Source organism: Leucoraja erinacea, chromosome 9 (assembly GCF_028641065.1).
Source record: "Leucoraja erinacea ecotype New England chromosome 9, Leri_hhj_1, whole genome shotgun sequence".
NCBI lineage: Eukaryota > Metazoa > Chordata > Chondrichthyes > Rajiformes > Rajidae > Leucoraja > Leucoraja erinaceus.
This window is the reverse complement of record NC_073385.1, coordinates 13,534,999-13,552,907: the sequence shown is the minus strand read 5'-3', so window position 1 is coordinate 13,552,907 and position 17,909 is coordinate 13,534,999. Positions and strand designations below refer to the sequence as shown.

The window sequence follows — 17,909 nt, the reverse complement described above, 5'->3', positions numbered from 1 at the left end:
TAAGGGGTTGGCCATTTAGGACTGAGATGAGGAAAAACTTTTTCACCCAGAGAGTTGTGAATCTGTGGAATTCTCTGCCACAGAAGGCAGTGGAGGCCAATTCACTGGATGTTTTCAAGAGAAAATTAGATTTAGCTCTTATGGTTAAAGGAAAAGGGAACTGGGGGAAAAAAGCTGGAAAGAGCTACTGATTTTAGATTATCATATTAAATGGCGGTGATGGCTCAAAGGGCCAAATGGCCTACTCCAGCACCTGTTTTTCTATGTTCTCTATGTTTTTAAGAAACTGGTAAAGAAAAGCAGCCAAATTGGCACAGGCTAAAAGAAAAGAAGACTCTTTTCTAAAAGGGCCTTTCACAATCTGAGCCTCCCAAAGCATTTCACAGCCAGTGTTTTTGAAAGTGTGATCACTGTGTGATACAATAGATGTGGTAGCTGTTATACAGAGCAAGAGCCCAGGAACAAAAGGCAGATCTGATCCCAACAGTGACTGCTTCCCTCGCACTGCACACTATTTTTAAGAGGGTCATTTGTTACAGCCACTGAGAGCAGAGGGGGTGGTTGGGTGATGTTTCTGATACTACTGTCCTCCTTCGGTAATGCACTGCGGCATCAGCTTATACAAGATCAGGTCCTTGAAGCCTTCAGAATTAAGAGTGCTCAGCCCAGAGGTTGGAAACATGGATTTCAATGGTTAGTAGCTTTTATTAAAGACATTACGAGGCGTAGACAGTGAAACATAGAAACACAGAAAATAGGTGCAGGAGTAGGCCATTCGGCCCTTCGAGCCTGCACCGCCATTCGATATGATCATGGCTGATCACCCAACTCAGTATCCCATCCCTGCCTTCTCTCCATACCCCCTGATCCCTTTAGCCACAAAGGCCACATCTAACTCCCTCTTAAATATAGCCAATGAACTGGCCTCAACTACCTTCTGTGGCAGAGAATTCCACAGATTCACCACTCTCTGTGTAAAAAATGATTTTCTCATCTCGGTCCTAAAAGACTTCCTCTTATCCTTAAACTGTGACCCCTAATTCTGGACTTCCCCAACATCGGGAATAATCTTCCTGCATCTAACCTGTCCAACCCCTTAAGAATTTTGTAAGTTTCTATAAGATCCCCCCTCAATCTTCTGAATTCCAGCGTGTACAAGCCGAGTCTATCCAGTCTTTCTTCATATGAAAGTCCTGCCATCCCAGGAATCAGTCTGGTGAATCTTCTCTGTACTCCCTCTATGGCAAGAATGTCTTTCCTCAGATTAGGAGATCAAAACTGTACGCAATACACCAGGTGTGGTCTCACTAAGACCCTGTACAACTGCAGTAGAACCTCCCTGCTCTTATACTCAAATCCTTTTGCTATGAATGCTAACATACCATTTGCTTTCTTCACTGCCTGCTGCACCTGCATGCCTACTTTCAATGACTGGTGTGCCATGACACCCAGGTCTCGTTGCATCTCCCCTTTTCCTAGTCGGCCACCATTCAGATAATAGTCTACTTTCCTGTTTTTGCCACCAAAGTGGATAACCTCACATTTATCCACATTATACTGCATCTGCCATGCATTTGCCCACTCACCCAACCTATCCAAGTCACCTTGCAGCCTCCTAGCATCCTCCTCACAGCTAACACTGCCCCCCAGCTTCGTGTCATCCGCAAACTTGGAGATGTTGCATTCAATTCCCTCATCCAGATCATTAATATATATTGTAAATAGCTGGGGTCCCAGCACTGAGCCTTGCGGTACCCCACTAGTCACTGCCTGCCATTCTGAAAAGGACCCGTTTACTCCTGCTCTTTGCTTCCTGTCTGCCAGCCAGTTCTCTATCCACATCAATACTGAACCCCCAATACCATGTGCTTTAAGTTTGTATACTAATCTCTTATGTGGGACCTTGTCGAAAGCCTTCTGAAAGTCCAGATATAACACATCCACTGGTTCTCCTTTATCCACTCTACTAGTTACATCCTCGAAAAATTCTATAAGATTTGTCAGACATGATTTACCTTTCATAAATCCATGCTGACATTGTCCAATGAATTCACCACTTTCCAAATGTGCTGCTATCCCATCTTTAATAACTGACTACCAGAATTTTCCCCACCACCGATGTTAGACTAACTGGTCTGTAATTCCCCGTTTTCTCTCTCCCTCCCTTTTTAAAAAGTGGGGTTACATTAGCTACCCTCCAGTCCTCAGGAACTACTCCAGAATCTAAAGAGTTTTGAAAAATTATCACTAATGCATCCACTATTTCTGCGGCTACTTCCTTAAGTACTCTGGGATGCAACTTATCTGGCCCTGGGGATTTATCGGCCTTTAATCCATTCAATTTACCTAACACCACTTCCCGGCTAACCTGGATTTCACTCAGTTCCTCCATCTCATTTAACCCCCGGTCCCTTGCTATTTCCGGCAGATTGTTTATGTCTTCCTTAGTGAAGACAGAACCAAAGTAGTTATTCAATTGGTCTGCCATGTCCTTGTTCCCCATGATCAATTTGCCTGTTTCTGACTGCAAGGGACCTACATTTGTTTTAACTAATCTTTTCCTCTTCACATATCTATAAACACTTTTGCAGTCAGTTTTTATGTTCCCTGCCAGTTTTCTTTCATAATCTATTTTCCCTTTCCTAATTAAGCCTTTTGTCCTCCTCTGCTGGACTCTGAATTTCTCCCAGTCCTCTGGTAGGCTGCTTGTTCTGGCTAATTTGTACGCTTCATCTTTTGTTTTGATACTATCCCTAATTTCCCTTGTTATCCACGGATGCACTACCTTCCCCGATTTAATATTTTGCCAAACTGGGATGAAGACTTGTTGTAGTTCATCCATGCAGTTTTTAAATGCCTTCCATTGCATATCCACCGTCAACCCTTTAAGAATCATTTGCCAGTCTATCTTGGCCAGTTCACGTCTCATACCCTCAAAGTCACCTTTCTTTAAGTTCAGGACCCTGGTTTCTGAATTAACAATGTCACTCTCCATCCTAATGAAGAACTCAACCATATTATGGTCACTCTTGCCCAAGGGGCCACGCACAACAAGATTGCTAACTAACCCTTCCTCATTACCCAGTCTAGAATAGCCTGCTCTCTCGTTATTTCTTCCACATGTTGGTTTAGAAAACTATCCCGCATACATTCCAAGAAATCCTCTTCCTCAGCACCCCTGCCAATTTGATTCACTCAATCTATATGGAGATTGAAGTCACCCATTATAATTGTTTTACCTTTGTTGCACGCATTTCTAATTTCCTGTTTGATGCCATCCCCAACTCCACTACTACTGTTAGGTGGCCGGTACACCGCTCCCACTAGCGTTTTCTGCCCCTTAGTGTTTCACAGCTCTACCCATATCGATTCCACATCCTCCAAGCTAATGTCCTTCCTTTCTATTGCGTTAATCTCCTCTCTAACCAGCAACACTACCCCGCCTCCTTTTCCTTTCCGTCTATCCCTCCTGAATATTGAATATCCCTGGATGTTCAGCTCCCAGCCTTGGTCACCCTGGAGCCATGTCTCCGTGATCCCAACTATATCATATTCATTAATAACTATCTGCACATTCAACTCATCCACCTTATTACGAATGCTCCTTGCATTAAGGACCAAAGCCTTCAGGCTTGTCTTTACAACACTCTTACCCCTTATACAATTATGTTGAAAAGTGGCCCCGTTTGATTTTTGCCCTGGTTTTGTCTGCCTGCCACTTTTACTTTTCACCTTGCTACCTATTGCTTCTACCCTCATTTTACACTCCTCTGCCCCTCTGCTCTTGCACCCATCCCCCTGCCACATTAGTTTAAATCCTCCCCGACAGCACTAGCAAACACTCCGCCAAGGACATTGGTTCCATTCCAGCCCAGGTGCAGACCGTCCTGTTTGTACTGGTCCCAACTCCCCCAGAACTGGTTCCAATGCCCTAAAAATTTGAATCCCTCCCCCTTGCACCATTTTTCAAGCCACGTATTCTTCTGCAATATCCTCCTATTTCTACTCTGACTAGCCTGTGGCACTGGTAGTAATCCAGAGATTATTACCTTTGAGGTCCTACTTTTAAGTTAATCTCCAAGCTCCCTAAATCATCTTGTAGGACCTCATCCCTTTTTTTACCTACATCGTTGGTGCCAATATGCACCACGACAACTGGCTGTTCACCCTCCCCATCCAGAATGTTCTGCAGCCGTTCAGTGACATCCCTGACCCTTGCACCAGGGAGGCAACATACCATCCTGGAGTCTCGTTTGTGGCCGCAGAAACGCCTATCTATTCCCCTTACAATTGAATCCCCTATTACTATTGCCCTTCCACTCTTTTTTCTCCCCTCCTGTGCCGCAGAGCCACCCATGGTGCCATGAACTTGGCTGCTGCTGCCTTCCCCTGATGAGCCATCTCCCCCAACAGTATCCAAAATGGTATACCTGTTTAGAAGGGAGATGACCGCAGGGGACTCCTGCACTACCTGCCTACTGCTACGCTGGCTATTGGCCACCCGTTCCCTTTCTGTCCTCTTTCCTTTTACCTGCGGTGTGACCAACTCACTGTACGTGCTATTCACGACTTTCTCAGCATCGTGGATGCTCCAGTATGAATCCAACCGCAGCTCCAACCGTTCAATGCGGTCTGCCAGGAGCTGCAGCTGGACACACTTCCTGCAAACGTAGTCACCAGGGACACCGACCATATCCCTGATCTCCCACATGTTGCAGGCTGAGCAAACCACGGGGCCAATCTCCACTGACATAGCTTACTCCCAAATTAACTCAACTCCCTCACACTATAAAAATCTTTATCCTTTAGTGGTCCTCTTCCACTAATCAGAGGCTTCCATCAGACTCCTTCTCTGGAAGTGAGATGGAACGCTTCAGATTTTGGTAACTCCTCCTCTCACCTACGGCTCCCCGGGCCTCTGTCTGAAAGGAGGTGTGTGCTTCATTGGAACAAGCCATTCAAACACTGATAACACAGACTGGCTGTACAGCTGCCTGCTGTCTTTCACGGTGGCATCCAGCATACAGAATAGACTGTATGTGAAAGACAGTGGAACAATTCCTGCCTGTTACTGTTTGGGAGTGACAAGTCTTGCCCTGTCTGCTCTTGAAGTGCATGTTGAGTATTTCCCCTGACACACTGCTATTAAATTATCATAAAACACACCTATTTAAGTTGCTGCAGACAGGATTGGTGTGTTCCCAGCTTGCAACCTCACTACATTCAACCACACATGTTCCTCATTCAGATGTCCATTTCCAAAGCATCAAAACTTCACCAAATCAGTGCATCAGCACAACAACGTGTTTGGCAAGCATTGCAGAAATGAACTACACAAGAATTAACTCAAGGTATTTTTTGCATTTTTTTCCCCACATACAATGGGTGATGAGTATATGGAACAAGCTGCCAGAGGAGGTAGTTCAGGCGGTACATGGACGAGACACTGAAGGACAAGAAACTGAAGCCAAGATGTCAAACGGACACGAAGCCGAAAGTACAGGACGCTGGTAGGAAATGACTTTGAACGGATATGAAGTCAAAAATGTATGACGTCGAGCGGACATGAAGCCGAAATGATAAATAGGTATGAAACAATTTCTAAAAATCTATATTTGCTGCAAAAATTGTTGTACCTTGGTACATTTTAAAATAGTTAAATTGTTGTACCTTGGACGTCTCTGGGGACGGGATTGGCTGACACCTTGTCAGTCATCGACAAAGGTCAGCAATTGGTCCAGACCCCCGTGTCCATCACATCACTGCCTCTGTGGAAATCGCAGCAGCTTGGAGTCACGTCCACCATTTTACAAACGCAAGCTCAAGCCGCCCTCCCACCCTCCCGTCTCCCACCCGGCCAGTGATGTGATGGACGCGGACGGTCTGGACCAATCGCTGACCTTTGTCGATGACTGACAAGGTGTCGGACCAATCCTGTCCCCGGAGACGTCATGTCCGTTCGGTGTCATGTCCATTCAGCTTCGTGTCCATTCGGCGTCGTGTCCGTTCGGTATCTTGGCTTTTCGGCATGATGTACGTTCAGCATCTTGGCTTCGGCTTCTCGTCCTTCGACGTCCTGTCCGCACACGCAAAACATCACCCATCCTTTTTCCCCTAGAGCTGCTGCCTGACCCGCTGAGTTACCCCTAGCACTTTGTGTCTATCTTTGGTATGAACCACATTTGGTTACTCCAGCAGTGTTTTATACCCTCTCAATAAATCCAGGTCAATCTGACGAAAACTGAGGTCATTCTGCAACACCTTACACAAATGAAGTCTTGTAGAGACTTGAGCACTTTCCCAAACCCTGGACAGGCTCAACTGCTACAGCAGTGTCTGCCCATGCACATTTGAAAATGACTCATTACATCACCTCATGCGGATGTTTTTGCCTTCTGCCTTATCTGTGGATTCCTAATTGCCCAGCCGTCATCCTGAAACTCCAGTGAACAGTCTCTCCCATCCTGTCCAAATAGATTACAGACTCTTCCTCAACAGCTTACTACCGAAGATTGCTAATATTCCCAATGCTCTGCAAACGGTACATTACAATCCAAAAGAAGCTACTAATTCAGACTGCTCACAATGGCCGTCCTTCACTCCAGGACCGTGATGGATTGTTTCAGAAGCTCCTGGTGACCTCCAAAGGTGCTTCAGCAATGGACACGTTCCACCTCACAATCAGACATGACATTTGTTTTACTGGCTGCCCTGCAGCACAATAGACATGGGTCCAACCTTTGCAGGCAAACACCTGAAACCGCAGTGCAGGAAGCTTCTGGCTTTCAAAAGAATTATGTTTCAATTCTCTAGCCCATGTACATATTTTGCTGCTATGAAGACTTGCGTGACCACAGCTGCTAATGTCAGGATGTCATTCTCCAGACTTTGCTTTTTTCCCACCGTTTCGGACTGAATCCACTTGCAATATCCAAGGGATCCTGCTGTGAAGACAATGATCAAGCTGCCATGGGCTTTTCCCCTTCTTGCACCTCAGTGTAATCCACCATTTTTTTCTCTTGCACTTAAGCATGTTTGTGCCCAATGCAGAGTCGGATTGTTAATGTCACTGTAGCTAGGTACATGTGACAATAAATAGTAAGATTAAACGAGAACTTACCAATTTGAAGTTTGATCTTTATTTTATGAGGAGTAACGTTGAGGGATTACGTGAAGACCCCGCCAGTACACATGCGTGTCAATCTTCAAAGCAGCGGTGTGAAATCACAGACAACAGTTAATGAACTGAACATAGTAAGATAAGAGAACCATAATACCAGTTGACATTTATGATAGACGGCTGGGAGCGGAGGGCACGTAATCCCTCAACGTTACTCCTCATGAAATAAAGATCAAACTTCAAACTGGCAAGTTCTCGTTTAATCTTACTATTTTACTTCGGAGTCACGTGAGTGACTACGTGAAGATTTTAAAGCTGGAAACGAGTCCAGGCGTCATACACTGCATCAGTAGGCCAATGATGAGTGAACATTAATATTGCATTCAGACATGACATTGATATAGACATGTTGATGCTAATAATGAACAATAGTGCAATAGTAACCTCCCTCAACCGGGAGGAAACATACCTAATATAGAGTTGGCAAATACCCCCAATCTGGCAATGAGTTTGATCTGAATATTTGGACAGATCAATAGTTTGACCATCCTGCAGCCGCTAGGATTAGGATGTGGTCCATAACCCTGCTGCTGAGGTATAGCGGTCCTGGTGGAGTGAGACATCACCCATTGTCAATGTCAATGTTCACTCCAGTATATGCCAGACCCATTTAATCCTCTGGAGAAGGTTTGTAGTGTTTCCTTCTAACGAGGTTTATGTAACTAACAATATAGCTAGTCAGAGTCTATAAGACTCTTAGGAACCTTGACATACTGGTGTAGATGCGTGATCACACGCAACCCAAGGTCCATGGGATATGCAACATCTAGTTTGGTCTTATGTCCCTGTCTACTCTGCTTGACTAATCATGAACAAAACATGTTTATTATAGCCCACAGATATGATCATCCTATCCAGTGCAGCAATGACTGGACCCGTAGCGCTGTACTCAGCACCATGGCATAACCACTAGTAAGTGAGTTTGACCAAGGACAGGGATGTTGCTGGTGCCCATAGCACAATGTTAACAACCCATATCTCTGCGTCCCTAGACCTGGGAGGTTTTAAGTTGACGATACCCTTCATAATCTAAATGTCAGAGGGTGAGACCGGATAGAGTGGTTTATGTTCCCCGCAGCCAAATGATGAGGAGGTACTTCAGGCGCAGTAAATGGAATATTAACTTAATGTTATAATCCAATAAAACTGAATTTCAAGATGTCAGTCATCCATGCCTAGTTAAACGTAAAGAAGCATAAACAATACTTCTCATCTCCTATGAGGAATGCTGCTATTTGATGCTATTCCTGCAATCTGCAGTGAGCACTCCCAATGCTTTAGGTTTGACAACCCGAGCCGCAGGAACGGTCTCTCAGAGTCTGTAAGTCAATGAATTGATTATATCATGCAAAGGATGGTTTCAACATCACAACTGAACCAGCATCTTTGTGTCCAGAAATTACCATGTAAGGTTTTATGCTCATTCCCCAAATCAGCGGGAACCATGGGTAAATAACCCAGGCAGGCACTATGAAAAAGCCGGAAGCGGGAATTTTGCATGACCCGTCCTATGAGGCCAAATGGAGGAAGACATAAAATACCATTCCTCCTTTGTGTAGCGAGAATGCACCCTTCCCACTGAAATGCCTCGTATTTTTGCAACTGGTGATTGAGCCTGGATGCAAGCATCTCGATCGTTAGTGTTCCATCGATCCACAATGTCATTAAATACCTTGTGATCGCACATTCATTCTGTGTTGTCATTGATTTGCACGATAATACACCAGGGCTAAATGCAGTTAGGTAAAACTATCACCGGATACTTTGATTTGATTGTACCTTAGTGATTAACATATTCCACCACCAAAGTGTATTACCTAGGACTTGTGCATGCAGATTATGCATATTCACACACCCTTTAATGCACAGAATGCACCAATTGGCAGTTGATACCATGACTGAACAATTGATAACTCGTGTTAATCCCATCTGCCTCCGTAACTAGAGATGGTATTAGTAAATTCCCCCATCTTTGAGCAATAGCATCAGTTTGTGAATGACTGAAGATTTACGGATGAGAGGTTTAGTGGAGCAACGCTGAATACTGTTCCTCCACCATTGTGACTTTGATAGTTTCAGCTGGGAATAGCAGATGTCTAATCTTTTGTCTCAGAGCCGAATCCCAGACAAATAAATGGATTGATTGTATTCCAATAATCAATAGTTTCAGTTGGTATCAGCTTGATTTAAATTTAACTGGACGGGTTAGAACCCCAATTTATCAAATATAGCTACAGTATGTGGCTGATAGGCTAATTTAGTAAAATTCAGTATGTTCAATATCATCCAGATTGGCCATAACACTTATTTATTAGCTCTGTGCAGTCAATGCACTGATTGTAGTGATTTGGTAAATAATCTGGAAACTGAAGTTAGCCCATTTTGCAACGCTACTGAGTGTATCATTGCCTCATCCAGTTAAATTTCAATTATCTCCGAACCCTGTGAGCGGAAATGATCACATGGAAGTTATTCAGAAATGTCTATACTGCACTTGCGGTTTGAGGCTGTTGACAATGATCAGTCCACATCTCCCATAATTGTGAGCCTGCCTTGAAAGGCTACTCCAACCATACCTGTTGTGCAGTATAAACTAATCTTATGTTATCCAAAACCAGGGTAAATATTCAAACCAGTGAAAATATTACCAACTTGTATCCGTGACAGGAGACATCATGATGTGGCTCCCTACCTTCACACCGCCGGATGGGGAACTTCCAGGAGTTGCCTCAATCAGCTTCATCCTTCCACATCCGAATGGGAGGACTTATGCAACCCGACCCAGGAGCTGCCTCAACCATGTGTGCATGATTTTGCACTTCTGCTCCTGGGAGGTAGAGGAGCTCGAGTACGGGGTTGGCGCATCTTCCAGGAAGGCCGTTCTGGGCTGTGGCCTAAAAAGACCTTTGTCCTGGTTGTACGGCCTTCAAGCTTTCACCAGCTTCAGTGTATCATGGTTTGCTGGTGGGTGCGTAGGGGTGCTGCCACTGGAGATGTGAGGTCTTGCATGATGACGTGGCCTTCATGAGCCCAGCGGCCCTTGTCGAGCTTCTTGACTTGTTTCATCAGGTTGCCCAAATGGCAGTATCCCCCTGAAAGCTGTTCACCGCAGGGACACTGAGTGAAATACTGTACTGTTCCCTGGTGCTGGGTATTTGGTAGTTGTTATTCACAGCCTTCTCCTACTGCTGGTTGTGTTGTTCCTGCACCCCAAGCACACTTGTGGTATCTTCAGCCAAACCCCTGTCTTCAGAGTCAGCACAGAAGTGACTCCTAATGCTCCCCTCTGTCAAGGGAGATGCATTATGCAGCCCTCGATAAGGTGCTGCCATAGGCTCCTGGGACCCCATGGTGACTAGAACTCCGTATACCGGAGCCACCCCGCATTCCGCGGTCTCCGGAGCGGTTCTCCAGGTGCCCCCGGCACCAATATGAAGCCGCTGGTTCCACCGCCAGCGGTTCGGAAGGCGAATCCACCTCCGCTCGCTACCCGCATTCTGCGGTCTCCCAAGCGACTTGGTCCGTGGGCAGGCATCCCCGTGACCGGGGTTCCCTGGAAGTTTGTGACTGGGGTTCCCCCTTAGTCCCGACTTTGCCCCGGACTTTTAGCAGGACCTCTAAGTGGAGGTTCCTGCAAGAAGATGAAAAAACCTGAAAACGTTTTTAAAAAAAAAACTTACCTCAGGTCTGCTGCTGGCAGGAGAATCACGTCCATCCTGCCAGTCATCACGCAATGCGATAGACGATATGAGATGCATGCTTACTGGCGGGGTCTTCACGTAGTCACTCACGTGACTCCGAAGTAAAATTACCATTGATCCATCAAAAATTGTCGCTAAGCCACATTTTAAAATGATCATTGGTAGTCAAAAATGCTGGAGAAACTCAGAGGGTGAGGCAGCATCTACACACTTTAGGGAGCTCCTGGTGTAGTCCAAATCTGCATTCTCCTTTTCTCATGTACTTTTCAGTTGTACACTGTAGTGCTTTTAAAATCTTTTTTTTTTATTTATTTTTTTTTAATGTTTGTAATGGAGGAAGGGGAGAGTGAAGAAACCAGTCCTGAAGTAGAGGACAGCTGAATCAGAAGTGATAACAACTATTTGTCAAGTTTCTATAATTTCTATCACTAATTTCGAAGCAACCAGCAGCGCCATCGTCAGGCTAAATGGGGAAAATACAGTGGTGGGCAATGAACAGATACTGGGTCTCCCCCCCCCCCCTTTGGTCCACTGAATCAACACCAACCACCAATCACCCATTGACACTAGTTCTACGTTATCCCACTTTCTCATCCATTCCTTGCACACTGAGGGCAATCTGCACAATATGGTCGACTGATAGCCATCCAGTTACATTGCAACTTACAATGCAACATAGAATGTTGGCAAAGTAGAATATTTTGATTACATAGATTTTGCATTCATCTTTTCAGTCCCACCCCTTTGAGATTATTCGCCAAAGATATGCATTCACGACAAGTGGACGAGAATGTAGGCGGTTTCCGGTGGGCGGCGCGGCTCTGGCCAGCAGCGGCCTCTGCAGTCTGTCCGTGTTTTATTATTTTCTGTCTGTGTTTTAATGTAGTTTTTGTTATTTTTTTGTTGGGGTGTGTGTGTGTGGGGGGTGGGGGTGGGGTGGAGATTTAACTTTTTAAATCTCTCCCTGCACTGGAGACCCGACCTTTTCTCGTCGGGTTTCCGTTGTCGTTGGGGCCACAACGAGGAGCGGCCTCCAACAGGAAGAAGCCGGGGACTCTGGTGCTACAACTCACCGTCGCCGTCGCGGGGCTGGCCGAGTCCGGAACGGTTGGAGCGGTGGAGGAGCGCTGCTGCTGCTGCTGCTGCGGCCCGACCGGAGAGTCGGAGGCCCCAACGACAGGTCTGTGGACGGCGGCACCGGGAGCCCGCGGCTCCCTGGAGGGAGACCGCTTTTCAGGGCTCTCGCAACGGCGACTTCCCCCGCCCGAGTTGCGGGGTTGAAGAGCTCCTGGAGCGGGGCCTAACATCACCGCCCCGCGCGGCTGGGAATGGCCGCGGGACTCTGCGAGCGCACACCGGGGGCTCTAACACCAAGACCCGGTGTGCGACCTCGCACCACCCGGCGTGGCTTAAATGGCCGCGGGACAATTGCCATCGCCAGCCGGGGGCTTTGACTTTGACTCTGACATGGGGGGGGGGGAGAGTGCAGTGGAGAAATAAGTTTATTTGGCCTTCCATCACAGCGATGTGATGGATGTTTATGTAAATTATGTTGTGTCTTGGGTCTATGTGTTTGTATGTATGGCTGCAGAAACGGCATTTCGTTTGGACCTCAAGGGGTCCAAATGACAATAAATTTGTATCTTATCTTATCTTATCTTATCTTAGGCGTACAGCCTAAGTCATAGTCATACAGCATGGAAACAGGCCCTTCGGCCCAACTTTCCCATGCCGACCAAGATGCCCCATCTCCTCTAACCCCACCTGCCCGCATTGGTCCCAAATCCCTCAAAATCCTTTCCTATCCATGTACCTGCCTAAATGGCTTTGACATGTTGTCATAGTACCTGCCTCAACTACCTCCTCTGCCTGCTCAGTCCATACACCCACCACCCTCTGTGTGAAAAAAGTTGCCTTGCTGGTTTGTATTAAATCTTGCGTCTCTCACTTTCAGGCAATGTCCTTTCGTTCATTCCCCCTACCTTGGGTAAAAGACTGCGCATTCCCCTCATGATCTTGTATACTTCTGAAAGATCACCCTTCATCCTCCTGCACTCCAAGTCCTGGCCTGCCCAACCGCTCCCCTGGAGCTCAAGCCCTCGAGTCCTGCCAACATCCTTGCAAATCTTCTCTGCACTCTTTCCAGCCGAATCTGGGTCTAGATATTGGAAAGCAACTACTGTTCAGGCACTGAAGGGCCTGTTCCACTTGGGCGTCAATTGCACGCACGCAGGTGGCGTGTAAAGATTTTGTGAATCCCAAAATCCTGGGGTGCCGCGTGCGACCGCGTGTCACTGCCTACGCCGCCACGTCTCACTACGCGTCGTGACGCTTAAATTATGTCGCGTAAATGTGGGACAGGCCCTTGGCAAGCCCAGTTGTAGTACACAACGCTGTGTGGTACATGGAGACACACCACAAGCAATGACTGCTCGTGGGGACTGGCCTGTGCGGGGAACTGGGAGCAGGGGTTTACAGTAATAGAAAAGTGCAATTCTTTCCCGGATTTGTACTCCAAAGTTGTGTTGTGCAGCTCCATAATAGTATAGCCGACTAGCCGAGTTAACTGTCTCCCACCCCAAGTGGGCAATTAATAAACTTTAAAACGCCAATAAGCCAGTGAGGCATTTCATTAATAATTTACCTTAATTAACATTAGTAAATATTTATATTGAAACCTTGCTACAAGGGTTATTCCAAATAATGACCCACAGAGGATTTTGCAAACTGTTCATTATTAATCGGCCAAAATCAAGATACCAGCCAACTCCTCTGCACTTCGACAATGAGTGTTACAGCAGCACTTTGAAGAAAAATCTTTAGCTTGTCATTCATCTTAAAGTTACCTCGCTGTACACCAGCACAATACTGTTACGTAGGTAAACATGGGCAACCTCTGCCGAGGCTAGTCAAAACGCTCACTAAACATGCAATTGGCTGTGATAATATGAAAATTATAATTGAGCTAGCCTTCGGCAAGTTGTTGGAATTTCAAAGATCCTCTTGTTGGAAATGCATCTCCGATGTTGGAATTGCATCATTGACCCACCTCACCGATCCATTATCTTCATAGCTGGCAAATAAATTCAGAGCAAAAATGCTTTAATTGTTATTTTAATTTAGTTGATACAGCGTGGAAACAGGCCTGTCGGCCCATCAAGACCAGTGATCCCCACACACTAACACTATCCTACACACACTAGGGATAATTTACAATTTTAACGAAACCAATGAACCTACAAACCTGTACGTCTTTGGAGTGTAGGAGGAAACCAGATCTCCCAGAGAAAACCCACATAAGTCACGTGGAGATCGTACAAACTCCATACATACAGCACCGGTAGTCAGGAATAAACCCGGGTCTGGTGCTGTAAGGCAGCAATTCTACCATCGTGCCCTTAAAGAGGTCTCCAGACATGTGCGTTATCCCACCTATTTCTTTTGCCCGATGGGACAGGGGAGAAGAGAACGGTGGCTCAGGTGCAACTCGGCCTTGATTATGCTGGTGGCCGGAGGGGCGGTGTGGGGTGGTGGGTGTGTGTGTGTGGGGTGTGTGTGTGTGTGTGTGTGTGGGGTGTGTCTCTCTGTGTGTGTCTACACTATAATAGTATACTCTATACCCCTGTGTGTGTGTGTGTGTCCCCCCGTGTGTGTGTGTGTGTGTGTGTGTGTGTCCCACTCTGACAGTCGCCGTGTCCAGTTCCCGGTTTTTTCAGGCAAGTGCCGCGAACTTGACAGTCGCTGGCAGTCTGCTGAAAAATCTGCTGAAACAGGCCCATTACGGTTCACATCTTGCGCATGAGAGAAATAAACACTCTTGACTGTCTTACTATTTCCTTACGTGACTTGGCATCAAATTTTGTTAGATAAGTTGTATCTACGAAGTATGCGAACAATGTTTTAAGATATCAAAGACTCGGCATAAATCATTTTATTCTTCATCATGCTTGGGGAAAAGCAACAGGAGAAATGATCCAGATTAATGGACATCATACTCCAAGTTTGGTAGCCGGCTGATAAAATCAGGGCCGGCTCCATAGAAGCTGCAGTCCCTCCACGCAGTTCGGAAACAAATTTGCAATGTGGTTTATCTTCTGTGCCTCACTGTTTATGCAGTGTGGCAAACCTTTGATGGTCCACGCAATCAATGAATGGGCTCGCCTTCAGGGATAGACACAAAATGCTGGAGTAACTCAGCGGGACAGTCAGAATCTCTGGAGAGAAGGAATGGGTGACGTTTCAGGTTGAAACCCTTCTTCAGGAGTCCCATGCAAATGCAGCTCAATGTGGTCTAATATTTACATTACAATAGACAATAGACAATATGTGCAGGAGTAGGCCATTCGGCCCTTCGAGCCAGCACCGGCATTCAATGTGATCATGGCTGATCATCCCCAATCCGTACCCCGTTCCTGCTTTCTCCCGATATCCCCTGACTCCGCCCTATCTAGCTCTCTCTTGAAAGCATCCAGAGAACCTGCCTCCGCCGCTCTCTGGCAGAGAATTCCACAGACACTCTGCCGGGTTTCTTACACTTCCGGGTTTTTGCCTACAATGGTTGGATATAGACAAAAATGTTTAACCTGATCTGCAGCATCATTAGCTACTGGTGCAGGTAGAGAGAATATTGACTGGTTGCATCAGGACCTGGTTTAGCGATCCAAATGCCCAGGAACAAAGGAGATTACAAAGAGTCGTGAACACTGCTCAGTCCACCATGGGTCCTGTCTTCACCACCATCGACGGGATCTATTGGAGTCGATGCCTCAAAAAGACAGCCAGCATTATCAAGGACCCAGACCACCCTGGCCACCCTCTCGTTTCACTCCTGATATTGGGAAGGAGATATGGGAACCTGAAAACTGTACTGTCAAAGTTCAGGAACAGCTCCTTCTTATACATCGGCGAGACCAAACGAAGACTGGGTGATCGTTTCGCTGAACACCTTCGCTCAGTCTGCCTGGACCTACCCGATCTCCCAATTGCCAAACACTTTAATTCCCCCTCCCATCCCAGCACTGATTTCTGTCCTGGGCCTCCTCCATTGTCAGAGTGAGGCCCAGCGCAAATTGGAGGAACAGCACCTCATATTTCACTTTGGCATCTTACACCCCAGTGGTATGAATATTGACTTCTCCAAATTCAAGTAACCCTACTTTCCCTCTCTCTCCATCCCTCCCCCCTTCCCAGTTCTCTGACCACTCAGACTGCCCTCATCTACATTTTATCTCTGTTCGACTTGTTGTTACCTTCTCAGAGCTAATAATGATCTATTCTACATTTCCCTTGATCTCCATCCCCTTAGTCTCGTTTTCACACCTTACATTTCCTTATCTCTGTATCTCCCTCTCCCCAGACTCAGTCTGAAGAAGTGTCTGGACCGAAAACGTCACTTATTCCTTTTCTCAAGAGATGCTGTCAGACACCCTGAGTTACTCCAGATTTTTGTGTCTATCCTTCCCTTCGACCATGGCTTTGGAACACTATGAATTCCATCTAAACTCCAAACTATGAACTGCCCAGAGTTGTACTTTTGGTCTTTGCGCTATATATATTGAATTTGTTTTAAACATTTCTTTATGATATTACCTATGAGCACTGTGTTTACAAACCTGTTATGCTGCCGCAAGTAAGAATTCCATTGTTCCGTTTTGGAATATATGACAATGAAACACTCTCGATTCTCGATTGCCCCATTTTCCAAATCGTGGGTGTGGGTCACTGAACATCACGATTGCCGGCCTAATTCAAGGCTCCAATCACACACAATATGCTCAGGAACAATTAAATAGGTATCCGAGACGGTTTACCCAGAGTGAAGATAAACACAGATAGCACATGCTGACCAAGCGCATTAATCGGCCTCCCAAACCATTATTAAAACAAAACAATCAAAAAATGCAACAATTACTTCTATGACTTTCTGTGTATATCCCTCATCCTAGAAGTAATTCATCTTATGTAAAAGATAGAGCTCTAGGGGCTAGTGAAATCAAGAGATACGGGGAGAAGGCAGGCACGAGTTATTGATTAGGGACGATCAGCCATGATCACAATAAATGGCAGTGCTGGCTTGAAGGGCCGAATGGCCTCCTCCTGCACCCATTTTCTATGTTTCCATGTAAGAACAGTTCATTTATATATAGTTAGACACAAAATGCTGGAGTAACTCGGCCAGACAGGCAGCATCTATGGAGAGAAGGAATGGGTGACATTTCGGGTTGAGACAAATCTAATTATAAAGGAACCTTTATAAAGACATGCATTGGAAAATGTTATTATTTGCATTAAACACCATGTTATGACGTTATACCAGTGATAGAGTTGCTGCCGCAGCAAATAAAAATTGTTGGAGGAACTCAGCAGGCGAGGCAGCATCTCTGGAGGGAATGGACAGACGGTGTTTTGGATCGGTGTCCTTGATGGAATAGATGGGAGATAGCTGGGAGAGAGGGGACAATTAATTTGGATGCTGAACCATGATCACATTGATGGTTAATGCAGGCTCCAAGGACTGAATGGCCCGCTCTTACTGTTCATTTTAAGTTTCCACATCGCATTTTCCAACAACCCCTCAGTGTAAAACGGTAAATTCCTACCATGGTAAATTCCGCCATGATAAAATCCACCAGGTAAATTCCACCATAGGTAAATACCACCACGGTAAAATCCACCACCACGTGACTCGATTGTTCAATTTTGAACTTAACTGTTTAATACACACTTTAACTGAATACACGGACCATGGCTGCAACATTTATCACATCCGAGAAGAACAAACGTAAGCTTTGCGATGAAAAGAATCATATATACGAAAAGCATGGAGATAACAGTAGCAAAATCAAGATATATTGGCGTTGTGAGCGTTTTTATAATGGTTGCCGAGCTATACTACATACAACTTACATACATTGGGATTGTAAGGGGACGCGGGCTTCGTCGACGAAGAGAAACCCCAGTTTCCTATTCAACTCTGGAATAACCATATAACCATATAACAATTACAGCACGGAAACAGGCCATCTCGG

The 17,909-nt window shown here is 45.8% G+C and overlaps 1 protein-coding gene across 2 annotated transcripts in view; it reads right to left on the bottom strand.

The window, feature by feature from the left end:
• Window positions 1–17,909, bottom strand: part of adck1 (aarF domain containing kinase 1) — a 453,257-nt gene that overhangs the window by 414,168 nt on the left and 21,180 nt on the right. The gene's annotated exons all lie outside the window — the stretch shown is intronic.